Below are 24,216 nucleotides of genomic sequence, written 5' to 3'. Positions count from 1 at the left end.
CCTGCAAAGGTTTCCTGAGCCTTTAAATAGTGTCTCAGTCTGGTTCAGGCTACACAACCATGGGGAAGACTGCTGACTTGACAGATCACTGACACCCTGCAAATAGAGGGTGAGACACAAAAGGTCATCGCTAAAGAAGCTGCTGTTCACAGAGTGCTGTATTCAAGAACATTAACGGGAAGTTGAATGGAAGGAAAAAATGTGGTAGAAAAAGGTGAATCGAAGATTCACAAAGAGTGGACTGCAGCTGGAGTCAGAGCTTCAAGAGAAATGACACACAGACGTATTCATGGGATGATGCGTTCCTTGTTTCAAGCCACTACTGAACCAGAGACAATGTCAGAGGTGTCTTACCTGGGCAAAGAACAAAAAAGGACTGGACTGTTGCTCAGTGGGCCAAAGTCTTCTTTTCAGATAAAAGGAAAGGAAATTAAGCATTTCATTTGGAAATCAAGGTTTCAGAGTATGGAAAAATGAGAAGAGGCACAGAATCCAAGTTGCTTGAGGTCCAGTGTAAAGTTTGCACAGTCAGTGGTGGTTTGGGTAGTCATGTCATCTGCTGGTGTTGGTCTACTGTGTTTTATCAGGTCCAAGGTCAGCACAGCTGTCTACCAGGATGTTTTAGAGCATGTCATGCTTCCCTCTGCTGACCAGCTTCATGGAGATGCTGATTTCATTTTCCAGCAGGATTTGGCACCTGCCCACACTGCCAAAAGCACCAAAAGTTGGTTAAATGACCATGGTATTGGTGTGCTTGACTGGCCAGCAAACTCACAAGACCTGAACCTATGGGTTCAGAATCTATGGGGTATTGTCAAGAGGAAAATAAGACAAAAAGAGACCAAAAAATGCAAATAAGCCAACCTGAGCTTCCATACCACCTCAGCAGTGCCACAGACTGATCACCTTCATGCCACGCCGAATTGAGGCAGTAAATAAAGCAAAAGGAGCCTCTACCAAGTATTGAGTACATATACAGTAAATTAATATACTTTTCAGAAGTCCAACAATACACAACAATTTTTTTTTTTTTTTGATTGGACTGAATTGGTGGGTTTTTGTTAAATGTGAGCCAAAATCATCAAAATTAAAAGAAATAAACACTTGAAATATATCAGTCTGTGATGAATCTATTTAATATACGAGTTTCACTTTTTGTATTAAATTACTAAAATAAATCATGCACCTGTACATTTGAGCTCTTTCAGAAGCTGTTCTTATAATTAACAGTATGAACACTTCTGGAAAAGTTTAAAGCTTACGGAACAGTATTTTCAAAACCCAAACATCAAGTGCTTGGAAGTTCACTATTTGTGGATCATGATTTTATTTGTTGTTTTCCATTAAGATTTAAATACTGTGTATTGTAAAGCTGCTGTTTATTAAAAAAAGCTGTGTTCATTAATTTACTTTATTTATTAGCACTACATAAATGAAAAAAAAAAAAAACAATATGAAGTTAATAAACACCTAAACAAACATGTTTATGTAATAAAGCATATAAAACCAACAGATTACTTCAAATAATATTAAGAAGATATTTGGGACAACCTAATTTTATGAATCATTCAAATAAATAAAAAAATTCTAAAAAAAAAATATAAAAAATTAAGTAGGCCACACTTAAATAGTGCTGATTGTACAAGAAAATATAATACCCCTAATAAAATCAATACTGTAGAGTTTGCTGAGGGTTAGAAACTATTATGATTTAGCGGAACTCAAAAAGATTAATTAAAACGTTTGTGTTGATTTTTGTTTATTATTTATTTATTTTTTTATGTTGAGCCAAAGGTTTACTTTTTAGAGTGTAGAATGTATATTCTCTTCAGACTGTGAATCAAATACAGTCCACCAAAGGCTGAAAAGTGCAATTATTCTAACCTTTCCGGTCGACAGACCTGTAATCAGGCTGTGCATATGTGCTGCAATATTTAATCAGTCACGGATAACTTATCGTGGTGCTTAGAGGCATGGTGGATGCAAGAACTGTAAATAGATTTCCTGGCATCATCCCATACATTTTTCTAAATAGGAAAACATGAATACATTTATGGCTGTAAATATAATGACAGCAATTAGCAATCCTTTAGGTTAATTTGACAACAAAGCAATCTGACAATGTGGCTTCTTTCTATAGAAACTAAGTATTCATACAAGAGCATTACCAAGGACACCTAAAAAGAAAAGATTCTATTTTATAATCTCTAATCGTTTTAATACTGTTAATAAGTGTGTACACATTTTTTTTTTGTCCTGGCAATATTTTGTCATGCCCTTTCATGGTTGAGAAATTATTAACTTGTCATATTTTATAATTGAAAACACTATGTGTTCTCAGCTTGCACATAATTCATTTGAGCAATGACATGAGAGCTGACTGGTGAATTATGGGTCCCAGGAAGCACTCGCAAAACAGATGCAATTTCATGCTGCTTTAACACACACCCAACCACCCAATTCCACCCCCATCTTCCTTTTGGTGCACAATTCTTTCTGGTCTTTTGGTTTAGAAAAACTCAATATAAAACCTACTTACAAAAATGTATTATAAATAAATAACATGAAGACACAAAATGTACAAACTTTAAATTCAAAGTTGACAGAACAGTTTAGTGTTCTGAGAGCTAAACTACCACCTTCAGCAGTATATTACACTGGTAACCTGTTGAATAACATGTCATAGTTTTTCATAAATGAACAAATCTCTAGATTTAATCTATTATTATTATAATTCTACAGATTATTATTCAAACTTATAATTCATATTTGTGTTCTTATTATTTATACATGCATACATAATAGAATTTCAATAATGAACTGACCACAAATAACGAAGTAGGTTTTGCACTATTCATGTTAAATGTTACCTCAATCTTTTTCCCCGTAAAATACTAAAGCAAGCTCAACATGGATAATGCATTTTCAGTTTTATACATGCTCTAACACAGAATTTGGACACAGGACTAATCACATACCATATATGTGCTATTTGAATACCCTATTCCAAGACAAAGTCCTCCTTTTGCTGTTACAATATACAATAATTTTCTTAAAAAGCTTTCCACTAGATTTTAAAATGTAAATCTGGGGATTTGCCCATTCAGATACAAGAGCATTATTAAAAATTGTAACTGATGTTAAGACCTGGCATTCAGTCAGCATTACAATTCATTCCCAAGGTGTTAATTATGGCTAAGGTCAGGTGTCTGTGTGGGCAACCAAAGTTGTTTCACATTAACCATTTTAAACTTGATGTTTTTAATATTACAAACAGGTACATGATTGTTGCTGAGATAATATTTTATCAGAAATGATATTAAAAATAGTACAGGTTTTGTGATCAGAATGCTATACCTAAAATAGGAACAAATGTTCAAGGCATGCCACAACATCTCCAGGACTGAAAGATAGCAAGCAGATCTCAATGGGTTAAATATCAGGTTTGATCGAGGTTGTGATGATCAGTTGTTCATACTGTATACCTTGGGCTATATATACTGCATGTGTGGGTGCCATGTGCTCCAATTTCCATAAAAAAATAAAATAAAAAAACCCTGACAGTACATCAGTGTCAGCTATTCAGATAAAAACATATTCTGTCCACTCCACTAGAAAGCACAGCAGAGTCTGGGCTATGATGTTTGTACCTTTTGTCAGGTAAAAAATGTGAGCAAACACTGTTCATCCAATAATAAACTGCTGTTATTGTAATGCAAAACCTTTTATCTACTAAGACTGTTTACTTCTCTGTTCAAACTGGCTCTTTACATTCTTCCACACATGGACTCCAAGACAGCATTCAAGCAACTGCATGACTATCAATGCACAGGAAACTGCAAACCTGGATGCAAATCTCAAAGCAAGCTCTATCAGGAAAATGACCAGGTGCTTCAGTACTGCTTTAAATGTACTGACTGGGATGTGCCATGGACTAGCTGTGAGATTTCATCCTTGCTGCATGCCTACTTCAGAACATTATATTTAGGCAACACAGATGACTACAGAAAGACCAGGAGTGACCTACATAGATCTATCAAATAGGCCAGAAGAAGCTGGAGATTTACTTTACTTCTGCAGACAAATGGTTTATGTAGCATAAGCATAAGTTTGCATAAACATAAGTTTTCAACACAGCAAAGCCACATTACATTGCCAGTTAAGCTGAATTAATTGAATTTCCTGTTTTATGTCTTTTTAACAACGGGCCACAGAAGGTGGTTATAAAACCTGGGAAACATAGAACCTTCTATGCACCTTCTATATCACATTGGGCAAATGTTGGCAAGACTCTCAGAAGGAATAAACTCAATGAAAGCAGCTGGCCTGGGTAACATTTCTTTAATACTAAATTACTTTAGTCTTTTAATACTTACCTACCTCAAGGCAACAACCATTGTCCCCCTTCCAAAGAAAAGCACTAGACGCTGCCCTCATTTATATCAAATAGTTACATAGTATGGAATTGTGATGTGTTTTGCAAGGTTCAGTTTGATGCATTTTCATTGGAAAATTCCAGCCAATCTAGATCCTCTCCAGCTTGCTTATTGTTAAAAAAAGGTCCCCAATGGATACGTGACAATGCTATTTCTTGATTACAGCTCAGCATTCAATATGTCATTGCATCCAAACCATGCAAAACTCTTGGATTTACATCAGTATAAGTCTCACTTATTCAATATGCAATTATCTAATAATTGAGTGCCTGCAGCATCTGAACTTCCTGGGAAGGCTAAAAAAAATATGCCATGGCAGCCAATATTCTTAGTCACTTCCACGGGAGTACCATGAGCATCCACAGTGGCAACATAGTTTGGTTTGGAAGTTGCTCTTTTCTCATAACACAAGGCTCTTCATGGTGTAGTTAGGACAACCTAAATTATCACAGGAATCACAAGAGTATCCATCAATGCAGGACATTTATAACACCAGGATCACTGGGAGAGCCCAGGATAGCATTATGGACAAAACCCACCACCAACACAGCCTGATTACACCTCTACCATCAGGTAGATGCCAAATGATTAAAGTCAGGAACCACATGTCTTAGGAACAGATTTCTTTTGCAGGCCACTGGGCTTGTCAATAACTCTCAACCATTGCTGCTCCCATCAGCACATAGAATTGACCGTGCAGTGAATTGCAGGAGTCTTACTATTGCACTTCAATTCATCAGTGGTTCATCAGAAAGACAGAATATTGGAATGCAGAAATACAAATTGCATTGTATAGTGCAGTAGTGGACGAAAAACACAAACATGTAGTTGAGTAAAAGTAGAGATACACCAGGTAAACTATTACTCCAGTAAAAGTAAGTGCACCCTTTAAACTTACACTTGTGTAAAAGTACAAAAGTATTTGCCTTCAAATGTTCTTAAGTATCCACTATTATTTTTGTCACAAGTTTATTTGCTTAATCAATTCAATTTATGTGAAAAGACTCTAATGTTAATCTTAGTAGTGTTAGTACCAATATATTAATTTAATTTTATTAATGAGTCAAACACTGATAAAATTATCATGAGCCCAAAAAAATCTTTTCAAGTACTCAAGGCCCTGGGTGTTGTGACAAGTTAGAGACGGGTTTTTTTTTTCCCATCAGTTTTTCCTATCAAAATGATTTGTTGGTGCTAAGTAGATACCACCAAGTGGCAATCAGAGCACGCACTCTTCCCTGATTGGTGGATTGCTGCATGCTTGACCAGTTAAGTTTTTATCCACTCATATATAAAGGAAAGACTGATTTTCCAAAATGTAGTTGAGTAAAAAGTAAGATATTTGACTTTGAAATGTAGTAAAGTTAAAAAAAGAACTTCTCAAAAGGAAATACTTCAGTAAAGTACAAATGTGCGAAAAGCTACTTAAGTACAGTAACAAATTACATTTACTTTGATACCGACCACCACTGGTACAGTGTAACTGCATTGTATGTGTTTTGAAAGTGTAGGTTTCGTTAAAATAAAATAGAAACATATAAATGAATAAAGCCATTTCTTTTTCCACCTTAAATGTAAAAGAAGAACCAACAAAATCCAAGGGAAAATCAAAATGAAAGGTTTTAAGAGTTAAAAAAAAAATGTAATGCTCCTGATCTTTCAAAGTGTATTGAAATCTCCTGTGCAAATCTTCAAGCTGTCTTCTTCAAGAACCACAGGTCTTCAAATTTATATCTGGAATCTGACAGGGCCATTCCACAACTCTGATCTTCCTTTGAAGCCATTCCATGGTTGACTTGGGTTTGTGCTTTGGGCTGTTATCAAGTAAGAAAGTGATTTTTTTTCACCTTCAGCTGTCAAACAGAGACCTGGAGATTTTCAGCCAAAATAGATTGGTATAATTCAGAGCTATGCATGATTTCCTCTAACTTGATCCCCAGTCCTAGCTGAAGAAATGCAGCACCATAGCAGGATACTGCCACCATTCTGCTCCAATGTTCTTCGCCAATGTTCCTTGTGTAATAGGCTGTCTTCTTTTGGCTTCAAATGTGTTTTTAAGTTATGCACAAAAAGTTCTACTGTGTTCTCATCACATCATAACCCATTTGCAAAATTTTGGCAGGCTTTATTTTTCTTTTGTGAGAAATGGTTTTCTGTCTGGCCACCCTAACCCACGAGCCAGACATGTGAAGAATATCAAAAATTGCTGTCACTTACAGAGAATGACCAGTACTTGCTAGATATCCCTGCAGCTCTTTTAATGTTGCTGTTGGTCTCTTGGTGACTTGCTGATAGCTTTTTGTCTTGTCTATTTGTCACTTTTTGAGAAACATCCTTTTCTTGGAAATGTCACTACAGTGCTCTTATTTGTTTTGTTTTGTTTTTTTTCCATTTGCTGATGATTGACTGCCTCTCTCAATGTTCTCAAAATCCTTTTGTACTCCAATGATCAATATGTTAAAAAAATTATGTCTTTTAAAATGCATGCAGCACAAGATCTTTGTGTACCATAACATAAGCAGCTGGGTGGATAAAATAGTTTAATACAATCATACAGAAAAAGTTGATCTTAATCAAAATGACTTTAGTGTATACATTTTGAACTAAAGGTTTAGAAATAATCAGCTAATTCCACCATTATCAAATGGTGTCACATTTGTGCAATGGGGTTACGGTGGTTATTATTATTTTATTTATTTTACCTTTTTGTGTGTTACATTAGATTAACAGTAAAAAAAAGATTGGACATGTTTTAGCTAGTTGATTTTTTACAATTTCAAAACCTTGAAACCAGTGGAGCAGTGGCTTTTTTACTGCACCTACTGTATATACATTTTTGGCTTTCTTCTAGCTTTACCAACTTTTAAGGAAACAACATTTACTCTCTACTCAACTACCTTTATGATTCAATATATGTACTTTCTACACCACTATATGTTCATTGACTATATGTTCATTGACAAAGGTACATTTTGCACCTTTGTTTGCACTCCTTTACTTACATATTATTTTAAGAGCTTGAATACATTTCAAAAACGTTGAGAATCAGATTTTTTTAATAGAAAAAAATGAAAGACAATTAAAAGATTGAGAGGTGAATCAAATTACAAGCAGCTCTGAATAAATCTTTTTTACATTATTTACTTTAATTTTATTTGTCCATTGAACAATAATGGTTCTTCTACTTTGTCACTCGATACTCTAATTTAATTTGTTGATTGAAGATACCTTTTTGAAAGATGGCTAACAACTTGTTTGCTCTTAGTTTCTTTCTGAAATGTTAAAGAGGCTGCTGTGTTGATCTTCGTTAATGAAATGTTGAGGTACAATTTGACAATTAAAAACAAAACAAAACAAAAAATTTATATATATATATATATATATATATATATATATATATATATATATATATATATATATATAATTACATGCCCCTTTTGCATAGGTGTAAAGATTACCTAAAAATCATACTTGAGTAAAGGTATTAATATCTTACTGCAAAAATTACTCCATTACAAGTTAAACATTTCAATATGTCTTGAGTAAAAGTCTTAGAGTATCTGATTTTAACAGTACTTCACTATTTTATTCATACTGGACAAAGTCTGAACGATGCACTAGTCCTCAATACCAAGACACATTAGTTACTACTTATTTGCACTTGCCTAAACAGATTTCCCTTTTGATTAAATAACAGAATTATAGAGTTTTTAACCCCCTCAACCCTGGACCTCTGAGTCCTAAAGAATCTGTATGACTGATCTGTATGTGTGATCTGTATAACTTTATATTTACTAAATGGCACATAGGTTAAGTTACATGGAAAAATGCAGGGCAGCCTTTTAATGCTCTTCTTAAAACATATAGTAAATGTTTTATTTATGGACTGGACTATGATTTTGTAACAAATCTTAATATACCGGTTCTTATTTTCACCAAAACTCATTATTGTATAAAATTCTACTGAGTTGTAGAACAAAAGTTGAAATCTGAACAGCAAAGGTTATGAAGCAAAAACACAAATGTGTTGCTTTGCTTTATTGAATATAAAACATAATGTGAACACTGTATGTCTACTGTACAACATTATATTTGTGAAATGTAATTTTCTTTACTTGCGAATTGTTAATAGAGGAGGATATGAGTCAGGGAGGAGACCAAATCTAATTTCCTCTGTCTTCTTTGTGCTGATGATAACAGCCTATTTACCAGCATATTAACACACCATATTGTAATATGCCTTGTAGCATAATATAAACATAAGCAATTTCTACATGAGCATGAAGATAACCATAGGGTGGAGAACACCACAGTATGACAGACTGTCCCTAGTGAAACCTTTCAAACACATTCCAACATGTTGGCAAATCCGCAGAGAATGCTAGCTGCAGATTATTTGTACTGGATGACTCGAGAAAGGATACACTGGGGATTTTAGTGTGTACACAGAAAAGAACAACTATCACAAAGGACAAGAACATCCATATACAGCCTTGACACTTATAGATTGTCCTGTTTTTTTTTTTATTCTGGTTATAACCTGTGGTCCATGTTTTTTTTTTGGGGGGATTTGTAAAAATAAACTTTATGAAATCCATTATCTTACTTATCATATCAACTTTATCATGGGTAATGAACATTTTGATGCCTTTAAAGTAACTAATCGTGGATTATAAAATACCTGAAAATCATTCTAAACATGAAAACTGGGGCATTTAATTCGGGAGAAAACATTTAATTCGGGAGAAAATGGGAATGCTCCACATCTGCTCAATGCAGATGCCCCACGGTGTCCCACAAGACCTGGTACTTGATCCTCTTCTGTTATTAATTTATATTCAATCTCTTGCAATCACTGCTATTTGGAACAGAGGTTTTTAAACAAACAGAATTCTTATTTTTGGCTTAGTGAACCAATAGCAGGATGTATATCTTGATGGAGATTAATCTGGATTTTCTGCCAAAAATCTAAATTTAAATATTAATAACCTAACTGGTACAGTGAATCTTGAATGGAGTAAGTGAACTCACAGTCTCAAACATCTACAGTAAGTGCTTTTACACTTCAGCCTCTGACTCTTAAGTGTCATTTGGTGTTTTTTAACCAGTGGCCCACCAACTCTCTTGAATTCTCTCCTGTTATTCACACTAAGAGTACCACCTTTTCTATTTATTGTACAGCCTTTCTTATTTAACAAGGTAGAAAAAAAAATGATGCCTGCCAGAGCTATAGGGCCTGATTGATTCAGTCAATCAGGGTACGTTACAAATCTACTGAACTCACTTCAGTGCCCTTCTTAAAATATCTTTGGGGTTATCATAACTCATTTAAAAATAAGATAAATCAGAATATAAGAATTAGGCAGATGGAATTGCTGATGTTAGATTTTATCATTATTTGGGGGCTGAGACTTGGTTGGAATCACATATTGGTGACACAAGTCTAGAGATAGCATTTCTATCAATAATAACCGAGTTGTTCAGCTGCATTCATTGTGTGTACATTGCAATCTTGTGATCTCGATTTGGTATCTAGTGGCCAAATTTGACATGTTGGAGAACGATTCTTCTTGAGGAACTGCATAAACTTGAAAGCAGAGAATTATAGACAGAAATAAAGAACACCAGAATGCTGCACAGGTGATTAAATTAGATATTGGAAACACCATCACCAAGCTCGTGGATGACTGATTGTGCATTGCTTACGACATTACATTTATGACATTTGGCAGACAGCTTTACGCAGGGTGACTTACACAATTTAAATTTATATAACTGAGCATCTGAGGTTTAAGGGCCTTGCTCAAGGGTCCAGGATTGGCAAATTAGAACAGTCTTTTGTGTAGAAGTCTTACATCTTAACCACTGAGCTACAACCTCCTTTTGCTTAATCTAAAGAATATTGCCACATCTTTATAGTAGCTAATGAGAATACTGAGTGTAGTCTCATTTACTTTCTTTCTTAAAAGCAAACCAGCTTGTAGGCATTGCTGGGTCTAATGCTTTACACATTTTTGTTTGTTTTTCCCACAAAGAGTTGTATGCTGGCTTCAAAGGGTGTTTTAAACATTGTAAAGCCATTTATGTTGGGTAACCAATTAAACACACAAATAAAGAAATAAGCATAATAATTGGATGTGTTGGATCAAGTGCTATTTTCTAATCATCTAAATAATGGCGGTGGAAGCAAAAACATTAAACCAGATAAGCAATGATTAAAACGATAATTACAACCTGCCAATTCATTCAGCAATATATACTCACGCAGCACTTTATTAGGCGCACCTGGACTCCAAACCGTTCACACAATTATCAGACAATCAGCCAATTGTGTGGCAGCAGTGGAATGCATAAAATCATGCATATCAGTACAGGTAACTTTAGGTAGCGTTCACATCATCCATCAGAATGGGGAAACTGTGATTTAAGTCATTTTGACTGTGGCATAATGTGGTGCAAGATGGGCTGGTTGATATATTTCTATAACTCTTGATCTCATGGGATGCACACGCATCTCTGTAGTTTACTCAGAATTCTGCAATAAAGGAAAACATCAAGTGAGTGGCACTGCTGCAGACAGAAACGCCTTCATAAGAAAGGTCAAGGAAAACTATTTTTAAATGATAACAGTGTGCAAAAAAGCATCCCAGAATGCAGAAACTAGGTTCCACTTCTGTCAGTCAAGAACAGATGTCTGAGGCTGTCATGGGCACAGACTCAGTAAAACTGAACTAAACAGGAAAAAGCCTGGTCTGGAATTTCTGCAGGAGCACAATGATGGTAGGGCTGAAAATTTGGTTCCAAAAACATAAATCCTTTTTGTCAATAAATTAATTGGCGTAAAAAAGGTTTTCTTGCCATATTTTGGGATAATACCAATTGATTGGTTTTTGAATTTTACAATTTTAGTATTTTTTTTTATTTATTAGTTAATTTTAGGGTTCCTTTCCACACAATAGAACTGTATCTGTAATTGCTACTTGTAAATTATTTTAAAGCTTAAAAAAACATCAGATAAAAAAAAAAGTTCAGACAGTCTGCACACTTAAATAAATAAATGAATTAAAATCTAGCACTTTAGCAATGTATGTCTGGTCAATGTCATACAAACAAACAAACAATAAATAAATAAATAAATAAATAAAACCAATTTCTCCCATATTTTGGTAAAGCAAGGGTAATTCAATAAAATGTGCATAAACATTCTTTTATTCTAAACCACACAGTAAGACAAAATACTGTTTTACATAACTATTTTAAAGCAAGAAGGAATACAAAAACACCATGTTCCATTAGACACCAGTTTGCTCTGGATAACTAATTTGATTGGACATGCTGCATTATAAGATTGTTCAAAAGAACATTTTCATTGTCTGAGCAAAATAGAACAAAATATTTAGCCACATTATGTCAAAAAATGTTAGTTATGCTATACAGTGTCTTAACATGAGTTTCTTTGAGGTATGACCATTTTGATTTACATATTTAAATTTTTGTTATGACACAAACAATAATTCAAAAATTATCTAGATTATTTTTTTGTAATTATAGATGCAAGTCTCTTGGTGTATATGTGTATTAGTTTAACATATTTAACCACGCAAATAGAGGCAGGGGGTTGGAAAGTTGTGTACAAGAAGTCATGCCACAAATTCTCAATTGGACTGCAAGCAGCGGAAGAAAATTTTATAATGTTGGAATTATAATTTTAAGCACCTATGAGTTTGTTTCTTATAAGTGTATGCCTAATAAACGGGCCAGAGTCAACTGTAAAAAAGAAAATCTCCCTGAGACAGAATGAAGAAGAAACCTTAAGAGGAACGTCTTTAGGTTACGTATGTAACCTTAGTTCCCTGAGGGAATGAGACGCTGCATCTTAACACTTTGGGAATGCTTCTGCATTGTTTAGATTGTGTGTAATCCAACCAACGGCAAGACACGACGTCACCGGCAGGGTGACGTCACGACCAGAAAGCTACAAAATGCGCATGCAGTGGAGCCGATGCTAGCTTCTGCAAATGAGAAGGGATGCACGGCAGGGATGCAGGAAGTGTGGCTCACAGCACTGAACCAACCGGGCAGTTAACTGGGTCCAATTGGCTCACACCACACAGAGAACAAGCGCCATTTAGAGACATATGACCTCCTCTGCAGGGAGGGAGCTTTGGATTGGAGGATGGTCTCCATTATCTAAGTAGGGAGATCAGCTGCTAAGAACTGTGCCCCCTCAGGGGCCACAGCCACAGCCTCCATAACTCTGGGTGAAGCCTGGGAGAAGAGATCCCTCCTGGAAGGAATTTCCCCATGGAGGTTCCTCGAGGAAGGACACCAGGGCCATGGAAACCCCCCTCCTCGGATTAAATAGTGGCAAGGAGGAACACACACCCAAACATAAACAGAAGCTAACGTCAGCTCCACTGCATGCCTTTTTGTAGCTTCCTGGTCGTGACATCGTGTCTTGCACACATGATTCAGAGCATGAACAACGCAGAAGTGTTGAGGTGTACTGGCCATTGATGACTGAATCATATTCCATAACCATAACCCATCCCAGTCTAAAATGTATTGCAAGATTGTGTCTTTATACTGTTATCATATGCAAGCTCATGTGACACAAGATCATGTGATTGCACACAGGTGGACCGTATGAATACATGAATACATATGAATCGATATATAAGGTCATTTTTTATTTTATTTTTTATTGGGCAACTACTGCATTAGTGATAAGGGAGTACTTGGTGTGACATCTGCAAATAGAAAGGAAGACAAAGAGATGTTTTGGTGGAATGAGGAACTGCAGGAAAGCATAAGGAGAAAGAGGTTGGCGAAACAGAAACGGTATCGACAGAGAGATGAGAAAAGTAGGCAGGAGTACAAGGATATGTGGCAGCAGGTAAAGAGGGATGTGGCAAAAGCAAAGGAAAAGGGATATGAGGAGCTGTATGTGAAGTTGGACTCGAAGAAGAAAAGAGAGACAAATACTTTCGTAATGCATTGTAATAATTTCTTATTATAGATATGTTGTATTAAAGCAATATCACATTTAAAATCATAAATATCAGCATGCTGTGATTACTTGCCTCATGCCTATGGCTGAATCACAGCCATGCAGATATGCACTGAAACAGCAGTCAAGCTTGTGCAATATTGTTTAATTATTTACAATAAGGCATGTTTGGAAAAAAAAAAACTTAAATTCCAGTATGTATATGAATATATTTCCTGCCAATCACAAACTAACCTACAATATTGATCGTTTTATAACAAACTTGAAAAGAGCAGCAGAAATTGTAGTACTATTAATAACATTAGGCATGGATATTAACAAATTGTGCATGCAAGAGTACTTTTTTTATATTGCTTTTCAGGTTTTGGCACTCAGTGAGTGGAAAATTAGCAGTAATGCCTGTTGCAATGCCTTTTGTATTTGCATTTTTTTATTTAGACTTGCATACAAATCACTGGCAATCATGTAAAGCTCTCTCTTTATGTATGGAGTAAATCCAAACCTTAGCTTACATAGAATGCTGTTTTATTACTTCACATGGAGACGTCTGTATTAACTCCGGATCTTCAAATACATCTGATCTGTACAAGAGGCTGCATGTCACCATTCTTGTAATACAAGTAATCCCTGCTCTTAGTCTTGGCATTTAATCACATGTTAAATAAATGTTGGATGCTGCTGTTGCTTTGCTGATGATAATGGTACAAAAAAAAAGTGCATGCATGTAAAAGTCGGCAATAGAAAACTGACTAACTTCTCCATAACTTGAAATGTGTAGAAATTTTTTTCTCCATAAATGACACAAAAGGCAGTTAACTAAAACAAAATTATATTATGCATAACTTATTTTAGCATACATTTTGATATGCTAAAGACCACACAATATTTCATATAATAAAACTGTACATAATGAAAATAACATGGACAAAACTGACCTAATGCATTGTTGCAAAACCGTTAAAATCAATTACCACAAACAAGTGTTTTTTCTAGCTTTCAATGTGACTTCTCTATCTGTCAAGAGGTAGTTTGGGCCACTCTTCCTGAGCAAACTGCTTTAGCTGTCTCACATTTGAAGGGTGCCTACTCCAGATTGTTTGCTTCAGATCAGGACTCACAGAAGGACAGAATTGTCCAATGTTTTGTTCTTAGGCATTCTTGGCTGCTTTATATTGTGTGTTTTGGGTCATTATCTTGTTTGAGGACTGGGATAAAGCTTTCTGACACTGAACAGTGCATTTTGCTCCATAATGCCTTGTTAGTCTTGATATTTCATTGTGCCCTGCACAGATTCAAAGCCTGACACCAGTTCCAAAGCATAACCAAGCCTTCTCCTGTTTTCACAGAAAGTATAGTGTTCTGTCGTTCTTTCTTTTTGGATAGCTTTTTTTTGTCTGTGAACATAGAGCTGATGTAACTTGCCAAAAAGCTTTGGTTTGTCTCATCTGTCCAAACGACATCCTTTCAAAAGCATTGTGGCTTATCATTATACATTTTAGTGAATTCTAGTCTGGCAGATTCATGTTTTTCTTTTAACAGTGGAGTTCTCCTGAGTCTTCTTCCATTGAACCTACTGTCGCTCAAAATGTGATGGATGGTGTGATCAGACACTGATGTATCTTGGAGTTCAGCTTGTATCTCTTTGGAAGTTTTCCCTGGCTCTTTGTTTACCATTCACACCATCCTTGTGTTCAATCTTTGGTCAATTTTCCTTTTGCAGCTGCATCCAAGGCAGTTGGCTACAGTCCTATGGACATAATAATATTTGCAACTGTGGTCACAGGAACATCAAGCTGCTTGGCGATGATCTTATAGCCTTCCCCATAATATGCTTGTATATCATTATTTTAGATTTCCCCAGACATCTCTCTGCTTTGCTTTCTCTTGTTTATGTTCAGTGTGGTGTACACAATAATACCAAACAGTAGAAATGTCAAATTTTCTCCATTCAAATAGGATGGATCATCAATGATGACAGATTGAAGATATGTCTTATATTAATTAAAACAGTTAGTTCATGTGAAATATCACTTTCAATCTAATATTTATAATCTTTTCTAGGGATACCTGTAAATCTGTAAAGGCCACTTTATAATTCAATTAATATAAATGTACATTTCACAATGTTTTTGATTTATTCTATAAAATACCAAAGACATGGATAAGACAAAGGCATGGAAATATGGCTTTTTTATTCAATCCTTTTCTAGGAGAAATTTAAGCACGGTGTCAGGTCACAATGCAAAAATCATACCCCATTTCCCAACAAATCCCACAGCCTTCAAATATGACCCGTCACAGACTTCACTTCCCACACACTACAGCATTTACAAACACCTCGATACTGACTAAGTGCTCTAGTCCTCAATTACTCAGACACACACTAAAGAATAAAATAACTTTTATTTATATATTTACAAAGAATATGCACAGTTGCCAAATCTATATCCTTGAATCTTTCCATCTCTACCAAAATCTCTTTATATTTTGCTTCCAGCACCCCTTTTACAAGTTCTGACACCCAAAGTTTCTGCCAGTACCACTTTCAGCTCTAATTCCCCTGCACTTTGTGAATGATGTGGCTTTAAAAAAGGCCAGACAGTCCACTTATACTGCACTTATAAAACTGCCATGCTTTCTTGAATGATCAACACCATCTGCCAATAGTGATAGAGTCCCCTGTCTAAAACCTCAGGCTGTAGTTATTGTATACAGGTAATGTGCCAACCTGTTAAACCCAAATCTATTCCACTGGTATTCTCAAACCAGTATTTTAATTTATTGTTTCTCTTTGCTTTACACTTTTTCTTAGTTTTTAATAGAATTAATAGTCTCTCATGGCACTAAAAATTATCCTGACTTTTGATTCTTGGAACCAGACTTATGCATAGATGCTTACAATACCAAGGTCCATTGTAACTCTACAAAGCACTCTTTAGGACAAATAAACGTCTTGGGTTGCTTGAGTGTAACCCTGTTCCCTGAAAAAATGGAAATGAGATGCTGCATTTCATAGCGCTACAGTATGTGAAAATTTTTTTTCACCCAGTTGTGAAGCATGTGTGTCAAACACAACAATAATTTGGATTGGGTGAAGTCATCTAAATATGTGCACCTGCGAGGCTATAAATAAATGTGACATGGACACACCTTCAGGTTATGCTTTTTTCCAAAGAGACGGTGTGGCAATGAGGTGCAGCGTCTTTTTTTCAGAGAATATGGTTACACGCCAAGATGTTCCCTATTATAAGATATACACAATGCTGTGTTTCATAATGCTATGGGTATGAGAATACCCACGCCACCATACTGGAAGTGTCTGGACCCCTTAAAGTTATGCAATGTGTGTACACAAACATTGTGACATGGCACTGTGACACTGTGACCTAGCGCTAATGCTAAGGAAGCGCTCAGCATGCTCTACGGGACCATTAGCGGACTTCAAAACTCACACCCTGACGGATTGTTTATAGTCGCCGGAGATTTTAATCACGCAAATCTCAGGACTGTGCTCCCTAAATTTTATCAGAATGTGGACTTTGCAACCAGAGGAGAAAACACGCTGGATGTTGTTTACACAAACATCCGGGGCGCATACCGGGCAAAGCCCCGCCCCCACCTCGGGCATTTAGACCACATCTCTGTTATGTTGATCCCAGCATACAGACCACTCAGCAGGCGTTCAAGACCAGTTCGGAAGCAAGTGAGAACCTGGCCAGCAAGATCCATGTCTGCCCTCCAGGACTGTTTTGAATGCACTGACTGGGACATGTTCAGGGAAGCTGCAACCAACGGCGATTTCATCAACTTGGAGGAATACGCGTCAACAGTGACCAGCTACATCGGCAAGTGCATTGATGACGTGACTATCTCCAAGACAGTCACTACACGCTCCAACCAGAAGCCGTGAATGACCGCCAAGGTGCGTGCGCTGCTGAAAACAAGAGACTCTGCCTTCAGAGCAGGGGACAGGGCGGCCTTGAAAACAGCAAGGGCCAAACTGTCCCGTGCCATCAGAGAGGCGAAGCGCGCACACGCCAAGAGAATCCACGGCCACTTCCAGGACAGTGGAGACACCCGGCGCATGTGGCAGGGCATCCAGGCGATCACGAATTACAAGACCACAATACCTGCTTGTGACCGTGACGCCTCCCTCCCAGATGCGCTGAACGACTTCTACACCCGGTTCGAGGTGCAGAACAACATGGTGGCGAGGAAGACCATCCCTCCTCCCAGTGACCAGGTGCTCTGTCTAACCACAGCTGAAGTGAGGAAAACTCTATGCAGAGTTAACCCACGGAAGTCTGCTGGACCAGACAACATTCCTGGCAGAGTGCTCAGGGAATGTGCACAACAGCTAGCAGATGTCCTCACTGACATCTTTAACATCTCCCTGAGCAGCGCCACTGTTCCTATGTGCCTCAAGACGACGCCCATCATTCCTGTGCCGAAAAAGTCTTCTGTCTCCTGCCTCAATGACTATCGTCCCGTTGCACTCACACCCATCATGATGAAGTGCTTCGAGAGGCTTGTCATGAGGCACATAAAGACCCAGCTTCCACCCGCACTGGACCCCATGCAGTTCGCATATCGTCCAAACCGCTCCACAGACGATGCTATTTCCACAACCCTCCATCTGGCCCTCACCCATCTGGATAACAAGGACTCTTATGTAAGGATGCTGTTCATAGACTTCTGTTCAGCATTCAACACAATCATTCCTCAGCACCTGATTGAGAAGCTGAGCCTACTGGGCCTGAACACCTCCCTCTGCAACTGGATCCTGGACTTCCTGACTGGAAGACCTCAGTCAGTCCGGATCGGAAACATCATCTCCAGCACCACCACACTGAGCACTGGGGCCCCCCAGGGCTGTGTGCTCAGTCCACTGCTGTTCACTCTGCTGACTCACGACTGTGCACCAATGCACAGCTCGAATCACATCATCAAGTTTGCCGATGACACGACCGTGGTGGGTCTAATCAGCAAGAACGACGAGTCAGCATACAGAGAGGAGGTGCAACGGTTAACAGCCTGGTGTGGAGCCAACAACCTGTCTCTAAACGTTGACAAAACTAAAGAGATGGTTGTTGACTTCAGGAGAACACAGAGTGACCATTCTTCACTGATCATCGCTGGATCCTCAGTGGAGATCGTCAAGAGCACCAAATTCCTTGGTGTTCATCTGGCGGACAAGCTCACCTGGTCAATTCCCCAATTCTCTTTAGATAAGTAATAGCCATTAGAAAACCCACCTTTAGAGTCAGAAGCTTGACAGGTGCTGACTATAGTCCCAACCAGAGCCTCAACCACTGCAGCTAAGTCTCATGCAGGGTCTGCCCCTCTGTTGGCTGTTGGTTCGCTCCACAGATGAAATGGATGACCAGGGGGTGCTTGACTACAGAGAGCCCATTAATTCAGAGCATGACAGGCAAAAATGGTGGGCACATAAACCCTGAGAGTAGCAGGACCTATCTCCTGTGAAGCAAAAAGGTCAACCTCTGCCTTATAAGATTTTTCACTAGAAATGACTGACTATTTCAATTCCCTGTGTGTCACAGCTTGTCTGGCCTGCACGTCTGCTTATTTCCAGAATGTAAGTCGCTCTGAGGGACAGGAACTATGCTAGCCTGTCCAGGGAGAGTGGACACAGTCTGATTTGGCAATTAATGTAAGAGGCTACTGCAGTTGCCCATCCGCAATAGGACAATGAAGCCCCTTAAATGCTGGAGGGAGTATTTCAGAGTCTTTAATTGCTTAGAAATAATGGCTGTATTTATGTGCCATTCAAGAAGATGACTTCTCCAGAGCCTTTGGGCTGGACGGCCATTTAGGACCATTGCCCAGCCTGTGAGGGAAGCGTCTGTCATTAACATTTTGCGACAACCTAGAGTGGGAACTAAAGTCAGAAAAAACGGGGTCTGAAGCGCATAGAAAGGGTTACCTAAGGCAACACTAAGGGCAACCTCTGGTGCGTAACCCTTATCTGCCTCAGGGGATTGGCATTTGGATGAAATCCTCTCTCTCTAAACCACAAATATAATGGTCTCATGTGCAGGAGGCCAAATTGTATCACCATGGATGCAGCTGCCATTGGACTTAAAACCCTTAAAGGTAAAGGGGAGGAACTTTCTGACCTAACTTGATATTCTTTAGGGCATTTATACCGGGTTAGACATCTGCAGGTGGCAATTGTGCCCGCATGATGACTGAATCCCCTTTAGCTTTCAAATACATTGTGATCTTGCTTGGCATTGAGTCTTAACCCCAGAGATTTGAGGTGAGCTAGCACAGCATCCCAATGTCAAAGTGCTAGCTCTTGGGCTCTGGAATTGCCAGTCTTCTGTAAGAAAAGCTAACTTTATTACTACACCAGCTGCTCTGTCTTCTGTCTATGCTCTCTCTCACTCACCAAAAGTAACCAGTAGAGGTGGTGGTATGGGTTTTTCGTTGTCACGGAGATGGGGTTTCACCCCTCTTCATTTGTCTCAACTAACCATGTCTTTTGAATTCCATGCAGTTTCAGAGACTTCTTCAATCAACTTTATCATTGTCATCCACCGCCCTCCTGATCTGCTTGGCGCCTTTCCCGTTTGACAGCACCCTTGCTGACAGTTGTTGGTGACTTCAAACTCCCATCTGACAAGTTTCAGTCATCTTTCGTCCTGACTTTTCTTAATACCTTCTCCTTGACATTAAAAAGATGCCCTCCCACACACAAGGGAGGAAATGTTCTGGACCTGGTTTTTACCCGCCCTACCCCAGCTGCAGACATGAATGCTACCCCACTACAAATTTCTGATCATCACATGGTTTCCTTATCAATCATTCTTCCTATTTTACCTAAAAACAATTTATATTGCTGTCTTATCTGTCCTAACCTCCACTTCATAACGACCTCCTCTGTAGCTTTTTGCACCCTTTCATGTCTTTCAGACCCTTACTGTTTTTTCTCTCTACCATTGGACTCTGCCACTGACTCCTTCCTCTCCTCCCTTTACTTAACCAAGGACCTCCTCTGCCCCCTGACCACAAAACACAAGAAGACTTCTTGTCCCACACCCTGGCTGTCAGAATTTTTGCGCAGCAATCGGTGAGAACCCAGATCAGCAAGGAGGAAGTGGAAAAAATCTCAACTTGATGCAGACCTTGCATCTTACCGTGCAGTCCTAACCAAATTTTCTTTGGATGTGACTTCTGCTTAGACAGCCTTCTACAAGGAAAGCTCAAAGCCTCTGCACAAGATGCTCATAAGCTCCACCATCTTCTCTTTACTACTCAACCCCCCCGCTCCACTTCTTCAATCCTCCCTGCTGATGACTTTGCCTCCTTCTATGATAAGAAGATTAAGGAAATCTACCAGACCTTCACTTCCTCACAACAATGACTACACTACACAGCCAGGAATCCCCTACTCCTTCATTGTCAAGCTTCTCAACCATAACAAAAGATGAGATACTGCAAGCCATCCAATCTTGCAATTCCACCACCTGCCCTCTCATTCCAAACTCCTTAACTATGCTTTAAACCATCGCACAGGACCTCCTGCCCTCAACGAGTCCTTAACATCTAGCCATGTGCCAACTACCTTCAAGCAAGCAAGGGTCAAGTCAAGTCAAGTCAAGTTTATTTGTATAGCGCTTTTCACAACAGACATTGTCTCAAAGCAGCTTTACAGAAAACAACAGTGAAGGTGAATGGTGTGCGTTTGTCCCTGATGAGCAGCCGTGGCGACAGTGGCAAGGAAAAACTCCCTTAGATGATATGAGGAAGAAACCTTGAGAGGAACCAGACTCAAAGGGGAACCCATCCTCATATGGGTGACATCAAAAGTTTGGTCATAAATCTTTCAACAATACAGAACAATTTGTGATCATCATAGATCCAGCATCAGCTTCTCCATGCCAGGGCCTTTAAACACTCGGCATCTACTTCTCCATGATCATCCATAGGTCCATAATTCATCCATAGGTCCATAATAGGTCCTATTCCAAGTCATTCCAATCTTGGAAACTTGCTCTGGATCCATTAGACATCAACAACTACAGGCCAGTATCACTTCTCTCCTTTCTTTCTAAATCTCTGGAATGCACAGTTTTTAATCAACTGTCTGTCTATCTCTCTCAGAACAACCTCCATAATCCAAATCAGTCTGGATACAAAGCGGCACATTCGACAGAGACGGCCCTTTTGGCTGTTTCTGAAAAAACTGGTAGCTGCTCAATCAGCCAAACTGTCATCTGTACTTATTCTCCTTGACCTTTCAGCAGCATTCAACACAGTCAACCACAAGACTCTCTTAACTACCCTTAGAAGCCTCGGTATCCATGGAACAGCATTGAAATGATTAGCGTCCTACCTGGAAAGTTGCTAGTACCCGGTAACATGAAGTTGGTCCACATCTGCCCCACGCCAACCTTCCACTGGTGTCCCACAAGGCTCAGTACTTGGTCCCATTCCCTTCTCCCTCTACAGTGAGGAAAATAAGTATTTGAACACCCTGCTTGCTATCTTGCAAGTTCTCCCACTTAGAAATCATGGAGGGGTCTGAAATTGTCATCGTAGGTGCATGTCCACTGTGAGAGACAAAAAAAAAAAAAATCCAGAAATCACAATGTATGTAAGTATTTGAACACCTGAGAAAGTCAATGTTAATATTTGGTACAGTAGCCTTTGTTTGCAATTACAGAGGTCAAACGTTTCCTGTAGTTTTTCACGAGGATTGCACACACTGCAGGAGGGGTTTTCTCCAGATCAGTCAGGTTTCTGCCCTGTCGCTGAGAAACACGGAGTTTGAGCTCCCTCTAAAGATTCTCTATTGGGTTTAGGTCTGGAGACTGGCTAGGCCACACCAGAACCTTGATATGCTTCTTACAGAGCCACTTCTTGGTTATCCTGGCTGTGTGCTTCGGGTCATTGTCATGTTGGAAGACCCAGCCTCGACCTATCTTCAATGCTCTAACTGAGGAAAGGAGGTTGTTCCCCAAAATCTCGCAATACATGGCCCCGGTCATCTTCCCCTTAATACAGTGCAGTCGCCCTGTCCCATGTGCAGAAAAACACCCCCAAAGCATGATGCTACCACCCCCATGCTTCACAGTAGTAATGGTGTTCTTGGGATGGTACTCATCATTCTTCTTCCTCCAAACACGTTTAGTGAAATTATGACCCAAAAGTTCTATTTTGGTCTCATCTGACCACATGACTTTCTCCCATGACTCCTCTGGATCATCCAAATGGTCATTGGCAAACTTAAGACGTGCCTGGACATGTGCTGGTATAAGCAGGGGAACCTTCCGTGCCATGCATGATTTCAAACCATGACGTCTTAGTGTATTACCAACAGTAACCTTGGAAACCTTGGTTCCAGCTCTTTTCAGGTCATTGAGCAGCTCCTCCCATGTAGTTCTGGGCTAATTTCTTACCTTTCTTAGGATCATTAAGACCACACGAGGTGAGATCTTGCATGGAGCCCCAGTCTAAGGGAGATTGACAGTCATGTTTAGCTTCTTCCATTTTCTAATGATTGCTCCAACAGTGGACCTTTTTTCACCAAGCTGCTTGGCAATTTCCCCGTAGCCCTTTCCAGCCTTGTGGAGGTGTACAATTTTGTCTCTAGTGTCTTTGGACAGCTCTTTGGTCTTGGCTATGTTAGTAGTTGGAATCTTACTGATTGTATGGGGTGGACAGGTGTCTTTATGCAGCTAACGACCTCAAACATGTGCATCTAATTTAGGATAATAAATGTAGTGAAGGTGGACATTTTAAAGGCAGACTAACAGGTCTTTGAGGGTCAGAATTCTAGCTGATAGACAGGTGTTCAAATACTTATTTGCAGCTGTATCATACAAATAAATAGTTTAAAAATCATATATTGTGATTTCTGGATTTACTTTTTTAGATTATGTCTCTCACAGTGGACATGCACCTACGATGACAATTCTAGACCCCTCCATGATTTCTAAGTGGGAGAACTTGCAAAATAGCAGGGTGTTCAAATACTTATTTTCCTCACTGTATATCCACTCTATTGGTGAAGTCATATCCTCACATGGGTTTTCATACCTTTCTTATGCTGATGACACAACTCATCTTTTCTTTCACTCACTCAGATACCACAGCATCATCTTGGATCTTAGCATGCTTGATTGACATATCTTCATGGATCATCAATTAAAACTCAACCACAGCAAAACAGAACTGCTGGTCATCCCATGTGATTCATCTCCAGGTCAAGATCTCAGAATAACTTTTATGACTCTCTGCTCTCCCCTTCAGCCACTGCTCACAACTCCAGGGTAACTATGGACAATCAACTGTCCTTCTCCTTACATGTTGCTAATGTGGCTTGTTCTTGTAATTTTTTTCTCTACAACATCTGGATTCGACCATTTCTGTCCACACTGGCTGCCCAGGTGCTTGTTCAGTCTCTTGAGACTAGACTACTGCAACTCTCTGCTGGCAGGTCTACCTTTGAACGTCTTTCGTCCACTGTCAATGATCCCCCAGTGCCCCATGGCCTTTACGAGGATGCAGAAACTTGCCCTTTGTGAAAAAAAAAAGCGACCCTGGAGTGGAGCCCTCCGATAGGTAAAAAATTTCAGTGCTTGCACTCAGCGTGCACGAGGGCACAAACTGCATGCGCTTCCCACAGAGACTATAAGCAGAAGTCATGGTGGCACGCATCTCTTGGGAGGCATTTTTTAAAAAATATATATGTATGTTCTCTTTTTTTTTTAACAGCACACACACACAAAATGATCTCTGACA

Source organism: Silurus aristotelis (genome assembly GCF_946808225.1).
Source record: "Silurus aristotelis genome assembly, chromosome: 2".
Lineage (NCBI taxonomy): Eukaryota > Metazoa > Chordata > Actinopteri > Siluriformes > Siluridae > Silurus > Silurus aristotelis.
The sequence above is the reverse complement of the archived record's forward strand: the minus strand, read 5'-3'. Positions refer to the sequence as shown.